Source organism: Corvus moneduloides, chromosome 10 (assembly GCF_009650955.1).
Source record: "Corvus moneduloides isolate bCorMon1 chromosome 10, bCorMon1.pri, whole genome shotgun sequence".
NCBI classification, from domain to species: Eukaryota; Metazoa; Chordata; class Aves; order Passeriformes; family Corvidae; genus Corvus; species Corvus moneduloides.
Window position 1 is genome coordinate 19,361,875 of NC_045485.1, and position 12,101 is coordinate 19,373,975.

At 54.5% G+C, this 12,101-nt stretch overlaps 1 long non-coding RNA gene across 1 annotated transcript; it reads right to left on the bottom strand.

Moving 5' to 3' along the window:
• Positions 1–381: 381 nt before the first annotated feature.
• LOC116448939 lies at positions 382–11,896 on the bottom strand. The gene is made up of 2 exons (XR_004242166.1): positions 3,239–11,896; positions 382–2,022 (listed from the first exon to the last, which is right to left on the bottom strand). It is a non-coding gene; the product is annotated as an uncharacterized LOC116448939 (long non-coding RNA).
• Positions 11,897–12,101: the final 205 nt, after the last annotated feature.

Below are 12,101 nucleotides of genomic sequence, written 5' to 3' on the forward strand. Positions count from 1 at the left end.
GGAGCCGGGGGGGAGCTGGGGAAGGGGGGAGCTGGCTCTGGAGGGGCAGGCGTGTTTGGAGAGGGAGAGGGAGCTGAAATTAACCTTGGAAAGCATTCAAATTAGGCTGTGTAATAAGAGACCCACTTCTCTGGGTAAATTTGTTAGGATTAGGGCTCAGTGAGCTGTTGAGGAGAATTCAGCATGGCTCAGAGCCAGGACGAAATGAAGCTCCTGGCTTGGTCGGCTGCGGGAAAGTCCAGGCTAATGGGCTTTGGTTCAAACTTTGATAGGAAAAAAATCCAGGAACAAAGGCACTAATTCTTCCAAAAGCCCCAAAATCTCAGTTTATACATTTCTGTTTATGTTCATTCATAATAGATATACACAGCTGTTCTTATCATTCATATTCAAATTCCATATGCATCCTTAGCAGTTAGTACTCCTGCCTCAAAATGAAAAAAAAAAAAAAAAAAAAAAAAAAAAAAAAGCCATGTGGAAGATTAAAGAACATTGAAAAACAACCTGTCTTGGTGTGTGAATTCTCCCAGTATCTGTGTCTGAGCTCAGGTCCTTGCACTGGGGTCCAACCTTGGGACAGAGGAGGAGCCCACTGCCAGCCTGGGCTGGATATTTTAGGGACTTATTTGAGCCTCTTTGTCACCTGCCACAGACCACCCATCTGCTGAGCTTCCTCTGTCCTGGGTAGTGAGGTGTCCTGGCACCCATCAGTGTGCCCACAGCTTCCCCAGTGATATTCTGCAAACCGGAGAGGAGTGGATGAGCCTGACTTGCTCCCCAGGGCTGGGGCATCTGTGCTCACACTGCCCTGGGTGAGCAGAAGGGAATTTTTCCAAATTCAGTGGTTTAAAGCTAAAAAAAAGCACCTCCAAACAACCAAACCCACGATTTTGCATTATTTGGTCTTTTATTTTAAAAAGTTTTCTCTGTCTTACATTCTAGAGGATCTCTCCTTGCTTCCTTTAAAAATTTTCCCTGGACTAAAGAACAACCACAAAAAATCTGGATATCTCGCAGAATATTTGCATCCTAAACCTTATTTTTTGATCCCTGGAGTTTGCTCTTACAGACAAATCTAGAGCTGTTGAGTAAAGCTCATTAATAGGAACTATCTGCTAGAATGAGCAGCAGGGACACAGATAGCACAGATACTTAGAGTGTTGTCACTGGGTTTCTGAGTTAATCCTGCTGAGAAGTTCCCCTCTCAACTCGGAGCTGTTGTTCTGCACATCCATGACGCTGCTATTGATTCTTAGGATTATTTGGGAAGGCTGAGACTCCGTTCCTCTGCAGTGGATGTGTGACCTGTGCTACCTCAATGCAGAGAGAAAGAACAGCAGCAGTGGCACTGGGCTGCTGCAACAGCCCCTGACCCTCCTCCTCCTCCTCACCTCTGCACAGTGCCCAGGTGAGATGCGGGTTCTGGCACAGCAGGGACGTGGCCCGAGCTGTCCTGGGCAGCTCTAACCCGTGTTCCAGAGCCAGGAGGGGGGTGACGCGCCCTGCGGAGCAGCGTGCTGCTGCTGTATTTACATTCCAGCGTAAATTAGCTTCTCCTCTGGTCTCTCACGCGTCCTGTCCCCGTCCCCTCCTGCTGCGCGTTCCCCCGGCTGCCACAGCCCCTGCGTCTGGTTGAAATATCCTTTAATCGGGAGCTCATGTCTTCCGGCCACAGCAGAAGGGGAGCGGCAGCCTGGGGACAGGGGACAAGTCGAGCACGCCCAGACAGAGCCCCTCGTCCCCGTGTGCTGTACGGTCTGTGGTGCCTGGGCGGTGCACAGGGCTGTACCCGCGCCTTCCCCTGTCATCCTCGACACCCAGGGCACAGGTTTAACACCTGCCCAGGACATCAGCCCCACGGATGTGTCCCCCACTCATGCAATGTTTGGGTGCCCGTGAGACGTGAAGGGAGGCGTTGTCCCAAGACTGAAAGATCCCCTGTGGGCTGCAGCAGGCAGGCCGGAGGAGTAGAAAGCAGGCTCACCCAGCCGTCTTTCATTTTGTAAACAAACACATGAAGACCTGGAAGCAATAAATCCAGAGCTTGGACTACAAAACCAAACACGGCTGCAGCTCCCCCTTGGAACAGGAAAGTGGGAGGAGGAGGCCAGCCACAAAGCCAGCCGAGGAGCACAGGCACCGTGTCCCCTCCTGAAACCACCAGGATGCTTTAAAAGGGCTGCTTCAGGGTGCTCTGGCCAAAAATGTGTCCCCAAAAAGCTGTCTGTGGTGGTTCTTTTGTGCTGTCAGTCAATGTGCCCCAGGGATGCACAGAGCATTCTTGGAAGCAGCCTGGATTGACAGGTCCCAGGGTGAGCAGCCGTCCCTCACCCTGCTGGGAGCAACAGGAGCAGAGCCCAGGGGTGCAGAGGGTGCACTGGGAGGACATGTAGCCTCAGGTGTAGGGCATCACCCACACCCCATGCTTGAGGTGCCAGCTCATGCAGCAGCCAGAGCCCCCTCGGGGGCTGTGGGCCACGTGTGCTGTGCCAGTGGGTGCCGTGCCCAGCTGCTGCCCTGATGTGGGGCTGCCCTGGGGGTGCTGCTGTGGGAGGGGGCTGCCCAGGGCTGCTCTGTGGGCAGGGCTCTGCCTGTGCAGGGCACCCAGCCAGGCATTTCCCAGCCTGGGTGCTTCCTGCCCATGGGTGCAGCGTGGCACCCAGTGGCTGGGATGACTCCCACCTCCCAGTGCTCCATGGAAAACCAGCTGGGAGTCACCAGACTGGAAAACCAGCTGGGAGTCACCAGACCCTCTTGCTGTGGGCTCCTGTCAGATCTCCCCAGTCCAGATATCTCACTCCTGCTGCCAAGCCCCCCACTTTCCCCCTCCCATCTTGCACCAGGAGCTGAGCATTTGTGTTGCTGTGCTGGCCCTGCCAAGACTCTCGGGCTCACTGCCACCTGCCCATGCAGAGGGAAGGACAGGTGTGTGCCCAGGCTGTCAGCATTGCCCCCAAACCAACAGAGCTCACTTAGGAAGCCCTGAGTCCCGTGTAGCTGGGGACATCCCACCCCAGAGACTTGAGGAGTCCTGCTCCCATCAGGCTGGAGACCCAGGGAGGAAGAGGAAAATGAGGATGGAGAAGTGACAGCACAACCAGTGGGCAGTACATGCCATTAGTGGCCAAGCCTGCACTTCCCCGTGGTCAACCTGCAGTAATCCCAGCTTCCCCACATCCCTGCCAGGTACAAGGGCAGACTGGGTGCCCACCAGCTCCCTCCCCAGGACCCCACTCACCTGACTCGATGATCTTACAGGTGATCTTTTCCAACCCAGATGATTCTAAGATTCTATTACTTCCCCTGGCAGCTGGGGAAGCTGCAGCAGCATCGGAGCTGCCTTCTCCTTCCAGCACTCGGCCAAACTGCTATTTGTAAAACAAAGGTGAAAACATCAAATCAAATTGATGAGTCAGAGGAGAAGTTCAGAAAACAGGGATCGCGGGGAAGGGGAGAAGCAGGATCTCCATCTCCCCTCCCACCTGCCAGCAGGCAGGGAAGCAGGCAGGGAAGCAGGCAGCACCTCGCCTGCTGGCAGCCCATCACGGCTTCAAAGCGGGCGCAGATCGGATCTAGCAGCAGCCAGGGATGCACCGAGCAAGCGCTTAGGGGGGAAAGGAGATGGCTCCGATAAGCCAACGTGTGAACTCCCATGTTTAAATTAACTAATGACATCAGATGCTGCCGATAGTCTGCAGGGGATGGGGAGGAGTGATTTATGGGAGAAGATTAAACAGACTAATTAGGCCAGCTTTACCACTTGGGAGTTACCCAGCCAGGCTGGGGGCTGTGCCAAGGAGGACCCACTGTGCCCCAGCCTTGTGAGAAAGGATGGGGAGCAACTCCAGGCTCTCCCCCTGAAGCCACAGGTGCTCTGGCAACCTCCTCACCCAGGAGCATCCCTGCATGAGCACAGGAGGTTCCACCGTGCATCCCAGCACTCGCCCACAGCTGCCCGCTCTCAGGTGCAGACATGGGAGACTTGTGAACTCTCTTCTGCTGCATGACCTGCACCTCCCCAATGCTTCCCAACCAGCACAGAGGGCCCAGGGTCTGCTTGACCCTCACTGCTTTATGGCCACTGGACCAGGCACTACATGGACCAGGCACCACAGCTGTCAGGTCTCTGGGGTGAAGTGCAAGGTCAACAGGACTCACGCCAAGGTTCTTTTGAATCCCAGTTATATACACACCAAGAATCAGTGATTTCCAGTGGCTGGGCAAGCACTGAGCCCAGCCTCATGCTGCACTGACTCACCGCTCTCACGTGTAAGAAGTTGCCGTGGTCTCAGCCAGGAGAGCTTTTTATCACGTTATGGGAAAGCACTTGCAGTTTCCTTTTCCAGAAGCCCTGGATATAATAAAAAGGCCTCCTCAGGCTTCAAAGCAGGAGGATTTTCATTGCTTCCTGGGCCAAGAATAAAGCACCATTGAGCACAGCCAACAGTTGTTGTCTCTGTCCCTTGATGTGCATCAAGCATTCCGTTCTCAGGCTCAGAGGGCTTGGTTCACGGGGATGGAGACAGGTTCATCCACAGCCATTGCTCTGGACCAGGAACACTCTGAGATGGGTTTGCCCCCCTTGAATCATCCTGGTTTCACCATGAACTGCCAGGGTGGCCATGGGCAAAGCATGAGGAGTGCTGGTGGCCTGACCCTGGGGCTGGCATCACTTCCCCGTCCACCCACTCGGTACCTGCAAGACAACGGGGCGCTGCTGGACTGCATAGCATGGTTTTCAGCAGGGATTGAATGCATGACTCTGTAAATAACACAGAGGTACCATGAAAACAGCTGTTTTCATGTTAAAATGGAAATTTAACAGAGTGACAAGCAGGAGCTGCAGGGGATGCAGCATGGGCTTCCTCCAGAAACCCACACAAGTTGCAGCTTAGTGCTGGGGCACAAACTTCCCACCATGTCCAAAGCCCAATGCTGGGGTGCTGCTTGCCCAGAGCAGTTCAGGGGATTTCCTGCCCCTTTCCCCTGGGCTCACAGACAGCTGGAGCCCTGCTTTCAGCCTGCTGCCTCTGGCACTGCGATATGCCAGGGACAGACAGCCGGGGACATTTCCCAGATGCCTTTGGAGAAACAGGAGTTCCTTGTCACTGCTATCGGCATGAGGCTCTTGGGCCCTTCCCCTGCCCACGCTGGGTCTGGGACGGGTTTCCTGGAACTCTTTGTCATCAGTGCATGGGGACTGGCTGGGGAGGGCTCTGCCTGGCATGGTGCCACCAGTCCCATTGCTGGAAATGAGGTTTTGGGAGCAGAAATTTCTGATGTCCCCATGGCTCCTGTGTGCAATGCAAAGAGCCAGGCCAAGCAAGGCTGTGATGGTCTCATGAGCCCCTGCCCACTCCCAACATCCCCTTCTGCCAGCCCATGTTCTGTTTCAACCACCTCACCCCACTTCCCTGGGAAGCAAAAAACCTTCATGTTTGTGCAGAGACAGAGTCAGGACAGTTCACATGGGGAAAAAAAAAAAAGAAATAAAAAGTCAGGGGAAAAAGCCTGGGCCCACGATGTCCCACAAATACCGCGCTGTTGTGGCTGCCTGTGAGCTGCTTCACCTGTGCACAACATCACTGGCAAGAAATTACTCACTGCACAATATTTTTGTTTCCCCAAACCATTAATGAATTATTTAGGCATCTCTAGCAGTTACATGGAGAATGATCAACTGCTGCTCAGTGTGGGCTGCCTCAGTGCCTGCCAGGGAGCAGCTTTTGAGAAAAGCACCCCAATTGTTGCGACGCTCCATGTGCCTGAGCAGAGCCATAGCACTGCAGAGCTTGCTGCGGTGCTGCCAGCAGGGCAAAGAACGTCATCTCTCCCTACAAAGGCTACGACCAGGAGTAGGAGCTTTGTTCCAGAGCTGGAAGAGTGAAGTTCACCTGCTCCGCCTCCCCCAGCCTTTTCCTCCCTGCAACGTGCTCCAGGCACCTGCCCAGTGCCAAAACCGTGGAGAAACTCGGCACTGATTTGTAATGTGTGAAGGTAATCCAGTGCTGGAGCAAACTGCTGCACTGAGTCACAGCAAACCTTGGCTACCTGCTAACGAACACGGGCCTGGGATGTCTGAAACCTGCAGAGAAAGCCCTGGCTGTGCAGAGGGGAGAGCTCTGGCTGCTGCCGATTGCAGCCATGAAACTTCATGAGGGTGATGCTGATCCTTGACAAAACAGCCCCTGTCTCATCAACTCAGTGCAGCCTCCTGGAGCAAGGTACCACTTGTCATCTTGCACTAGCACTACCACGCACAAGCTGGAGGCTCCTGAACCCAGGCAAGCCACAGGCAAGGAGGTATTCCCACCTACTTGAAGAAATACCTTTAATCCTGCAGATAAATGCACTAAATGTGGAGCAATGAGGGGATAAAAGCACTCTAAGAAAACTTCAGAAGGACAGAAGTCCTTTCATAAAATCGCTCTTCCCTGTTGGAAAGGCTCACGGTGAGTGAGGATGGACTACTGCTGCTCTGAAGGTGAGCACTGGCTTGCCTGGTGCCTTACTGCTGAAGGATGTGGCAGCTAATGGGAGAAGTAGGGAGCTGGTGCTGCCCTGCAGCACAGTAGGGCTCTCTGCCCTGTAGCTAAGGAAGAAGGTTATGTTTTAAAGCCAGAATCCCCAGCAAGGGATGGAAAGCCCTGTTCCTGGCTGTCTTTTCTCTCAGTATGGTCAGCAGGCTACTGATGCCAAGAGAGACACTGGTCTTGAGGAATGACGAGGAAGCTCCTGGTGCTTTCAGCTCAAACATAGTCTCCTCATCCCTTCCCTCTCTCACTCTCACACCAAGTTTACAACCTCTGCCACAAACCCATCTTTAGGCTCATCTTGGACAGGCTGGAGGCTGCATGGGTGTCTGGGTGGGTGTCAGCCTCACTCACCAGCCACCCACTGGATCTTGCTCCCCAGTAGGGTCTGTATCCCTTCTGGCAGCCCTCAGCCTCTCTCCCAACATTTTGCCTTCTCCCGTTTCTCCAGCTCAGCCCCCTGCATGGCCTCAATTTCTGGCAAAGGTTCCCATAGACCCTGGCTGCCTACGCCCTTCTCAGACCTGGGGACCATCACCTGCTTCCAGCTCCTGAATGATGTCCAAATCCTCCTGCTCACGGTTTCACAGCTGCCTGATGTCTCAGTCATTCCCAGCCTGCCTAGTTCATGGCATCCCTAGCACTCCCTGAGCTTGGCATGCTCCTGGTCCAAGGTTCCCAGTCAGTCTTTCATCTTCTGAATTACTTCCCCTATGCTGAAGAATGGGACAGAAACAGCTGGGGGGTGCAGGTGAGGATGGGTCTGGAATCCATGCAAGCTTGAGCCTGAGTATCTGTGCCTGGGTGCTCAGCCACTGCAGTTTCCAGAGGAGAGCCCCCTCCCCAGGGAAATCACTCAGCCCACTTTGGCTGCTTCTGAATTTGGCAGAGTACCTCACCTGGGCTCGATGGTTTGGGCAGTTTGGCCTTTTCCATACCCCACGACTCCCCGGCGTTGGTCCCTCTGATGTCTCAGCGCTGAAAGCTGAGATAAGACCTGGAGGGAGGGAGGGACTCCCTGTAACTGAGACGGAGTTTGCAGACATCACCGCAGCCCCAGCTTCCCCTCCTTCATCCCCAGCCCCACTGCGCATCATGTGGCTCTGCCTGCAGCGGGGCCTCAGACCAGAGAAATACACGCTTTTTTTGTCAGGGCTGGTCTCCTCATGTTTATTTCCCTTTGCCGTGTGAGCAATTTCCCCTTCCCACACAGGCAGCGACGGCCGTGGCTGTATCAAACGCGGCCGTGGGGATGGGGCCAGCCCTACCCCGTGCTGGCAGAGCCAGGCAAGGACGCAGGGCCGTATCTCATCCGCTGGCATGCAGCACGCCGCGCCTGCAGGAAACATATGTCACTGCTTAAACAGATCGTGAAAGCTTCAATCACTTCCTTATGGCGGAGCCGGGCTGAATTCATACCAACAGCCAGCAACTCCTGCGCTCTTTCCTGTGAGCGAGACCAGCCCTCGGCCCTGTGGGGTGCTCCCCTGCCTCGGTGCTCCCCTGTCCCCACGGACAGCTCCACAGGGAGCTGTGAAACACCATCCGGAAAAACAAACCGCTTCTTGTCAGCACCTTGTTACCTCCCTGAGATACTCCCCTCCGCCTGCAAACCTGCCCCGCAGGAAACTCAGGGAGGGAGCCCTCCCCAAATTCACTGTCCACCCCCAGGCTCCCTCCAGCACATTTGCTGGGTGCACAGCTGCTGTGTTTGAGGTACTCTGCACTTGCTGGCAGCACATGGCCAGAGCCCAAAACAGTCTCGCTGGTCCCCAGCCCCTCACTGACCCCTGGGGCAGCCTTGGAGGAGTTCAGTGCATTTCACGGGCATGAGCTGTGCATGGAGAACAGGACCCCCCAACTCTGCCTGTCCCCAAGGAGCTTCATACAAACCTTTATTGGGGTGTCTCTCGGAGCAATCTCCTTTGGAGGGATGTCAATCACACACTCTCTCCTGCTCCACTGATGGGGTTCTGAAAGCTCCCAGTGTCAATGAAGCAGATGGCCACAGCTGCCCTGCATGCCCCATCCCCTGCAGCAGGGTCCAGGGCTGCCCGGGCGTGTCCCTGCTCCCGCAGACGTGGGTGGGTGTCGGTGAGACGATGCATCATCGCAGCGTCTCTACCATTACGCTCCGTTTTCTCCCGTGGGCTGGAAGTTGCTTTTTTTGGAAGAGATGCAGGCAGGAAATCTCACGTGGGCTTTGGTGATGAGACTGGCAGCTGCAGCCATCCAAGTCTGGTAGAAGGAGATGTTGGTGGCCAGGCCAGCCTGGCCACGGGTGCTGTTGTGATGCCAAACTACCTGCAAAGAGCTCCCCCAGATCCTCTGCTGCCACCCTGCCTTGCCCAGGGGTTCCCCCGTCTCCCTGTGTGTCCCTGCAGCCTCCAGCCACCTCCGCAACACCTCTCGCCTGGATGGAGGGGAGCACTTGGCAGTAACACCTTCCTTATGTGCCTGCAGCAACAGCCAAAATCCTTGGCCTTTCCTGGGATTGCATTTCAGTCAAATGCCCACACCCTCATGAAAGGAAAGAGCAAGACAAGAGTGTTACTTCTGCAAACACAAACACCCACAGAGATCCTTGCCTGCTGGAGACGAGGGCACACAGGCTGGTGCCATGTCTGTGCAGCTCCCACCTCCCCAAGCTCTGCTCGCCAAGACTTCACCTGAAACAGCCAGTTTGCTTGGGACAGTCCTCCTGCCTCCCTGCTTGGAGCAGCACCATTCCTGGAGCATTGCCTGCTGATCAACTCTAGCTCCTCGCCACAGGATCATGTTTGCTTACCCAAAGCACCTTCTTGCTTGTGAAGGACAAGAACCATATCCCAGCTCGATCTCACCAGCATGATCCACCTGGGTGCCTCTGCTGCAGGACCATGTGCTGTGTTAGCAACCCTGCTTCTGTCAGTATTGGCAAATCCAATCCCAGCCAGAGCGGTGCCTCCCGCTCATTAGGGAAGGGAGTAGTACCTGCCAGAGCCCTCCCTACCCACCCCTGCAAGCCACCCTTGGGACGCTGTCCTCACTCAACCACTGTGTAACACATGTGGCAGCAAACCCGTCCCCTGTGTGGCCACAGCCTTGCCTGAGAGATTGGAGCTACCACGGCTCTGCCAGATCCCGTGCCTGCCCCAGGCAAGAGGTGGGGTGGCTGCAGCCCTATATTTCACTGCTGCACACCCATCCCCTACCCAACAGTCCTCAGGGTCGGGTTTGCCTCTCACCCACGCCTGCTGCTTTGATGGGACAGCAGGAGTGGAGCAGCCACCTTCCCACCAGGAAGGAGTTGGTGGAGGACTGTTCAAAGGCACGAGACCGTTCACATGGCCAGTTCCTGCCATGCTGATTGACCTTCCTGAGGAACACAACTTCACTCCAGTTCATCTGCTGCCTTTTATTTCCAGCACCTGGGAGCCATCTCCCTGCCACAGCAATTCTTGTATATCAGTAGCAAGTGCTTGGCTACACAGCTAATTTGTACAAATTAAACCAATTTTAAGGGGAAGAGGAGGTGCAGATTCCCTCCCCATAAACATTTTGTTATGTGGTCTACAACCTGCTCAAACCACACAGCTTCTCACGGTTGTAAACAACTCCCAATTGCTGGTTCCTGGCTTGGTTCTCCAAAAACATTTTCGGGCCGGACCCTCCATGCCTCCCCATCTGCCCACAGCTCCAATCCCTGGAATTTACCAACACTTAAAAATATTTTACACATCCCTGTAAAATCACACACATTTAAAGCCAGTTAAGGCCTGAATTATGTTTTAAGATGTTGTCCAATTTGTAAGCATCATAAAAACCTGAAATAAGTTATCGTAGAAATAACCACAGGGAAATTACTGTCCCAACTCACACCTGAGGAGGCCGTGACCCTGGAGCGGGAGCAAACAGTTCTTGCTGTGGCTAATGCAGCCAGTGAGTGGGAGGGTTGCCTGCACTTTTGGGGGATCTATTTTACCCATCAGATTTGCTGTAACCCCGGACAGCTTTAGGGCAGTCATTACACAGCTGACCTTCTGCTACAAGAGCTTCCTTTTCATCTGGGCATGAATTTGTCAGCAGCACAGGAGAGCCCAGCCACACTTCACCAGGGAACCCCAGGGGTGCTTGTGGGAGGGAGGGATGGGGAGTTCGAGGAGGTGGGTGTCAGGGCAATCCCCTGCCCTTGACCTGTTTGGAAGCATGGAAGGAAGCATAACTTCAGCTGACAAGCTTTTCTCCCCAAAAGTATTACCCAGTGAGTCATGCAGGAGGCAACTATGCCCATGCAAAAAACTTTCCTCCCAAACCATACCAGGGTTCAGTCTCATGTTTTGTATTTGATCAGCCTGGCCGGGGCTGGTGAAGGAGGCTGCAGACCCTCAGCAGCACTAAGAACCAGCAGGCACACAAAGTGGCTTCTGCTTCCCAAATCTCCAGTTTATCTCTGCAAGGGACCACTGCCCTCTCTCTGCTACATGACCATATTCTCCATCTTGCTTCCTTTCCAGGCATCATCCTGCTACATACTGATTTTGCTCTGAAATCCTCTTGTTTTTGCTGCCAGTTTCCAGGGAAGGAAAGCCACCACAGAGTAGGATGCACCAGCATTCCTTGGCACTGGAAGGCCTCACTGGGTTCCCAGTCACCCTGAGGGTCTTCAGTGACACATCTGGGCCACTGGCTTCCCACCACCTCCATGTTGGCTTTGAACCTCATGGATGTGCACAAAAGGTGGGCCATGAAATTAAACTGCCCAGAGAAAGACATGGAGCAGGACCCACGCCTGAGAGTGAGCTGGTTCCCTGCGTGGCGGGAGCAGCCGGATGCCTTCCCCATGTTTTGCACTCTCCATCTGTCTCCAATGGAAGGCAGAAGCCCAGCTTGGAAATGCGCTGATTCTTTCCAGAGCCACAAAACGAAGCTTTTTCATCCCAAGGATGCAGGTTGTTCTGCAAGCTGCCCTTCTGCCTCCCTAAACTCCGACCAGATTTCACACCGAGCCTTCAAAGGGAAGGAGCTGGAGCAGCATCCCCGGCAGGCAGCACAGTGGGGACTGGCCAGCTGAGCCCCACAGGGGTACCATGGGGCCACTGATCCCCAGGGCAGGGCAACAATTTCTCATGGCAAAAAGGTGTTAAAGAAGGCCAAGCAAGCAGGCTGCGGCTCAGCTGCTGGCAGGGAATCAGAGAGTCCAGGTCTGTTTTGCTGCCAGGTTATCAGTGGATCCATCAAGGGATGCCTTCAAGACGCCAAATCTATCAGCTCTCCCATATGGATGCCATCCACACTGAGCCATTTCCTGCCTAATCGGTATCAGCCCTGCTCCTCCCTCCCCAAAAAATTGCTCTCTACAGCCTGCTGCAACTCTACAAATATTTTTACAACAGGTAAAAAAGGCATGGAACGCATTCCACCCCCACCCCCCCCCCCCCCCCCCCCCCCGCCCAAGCCTCCCTGGGGCCATTTGCTGTGCACCACCACAACAATGGGGATGCAGGTGCAGGAAGAAATCCCTGGGGTCTAACATTACTTTGCACTCTGGATTTTCACTGTGGGTCTGCAAATGCCCTGGCGGGTGTT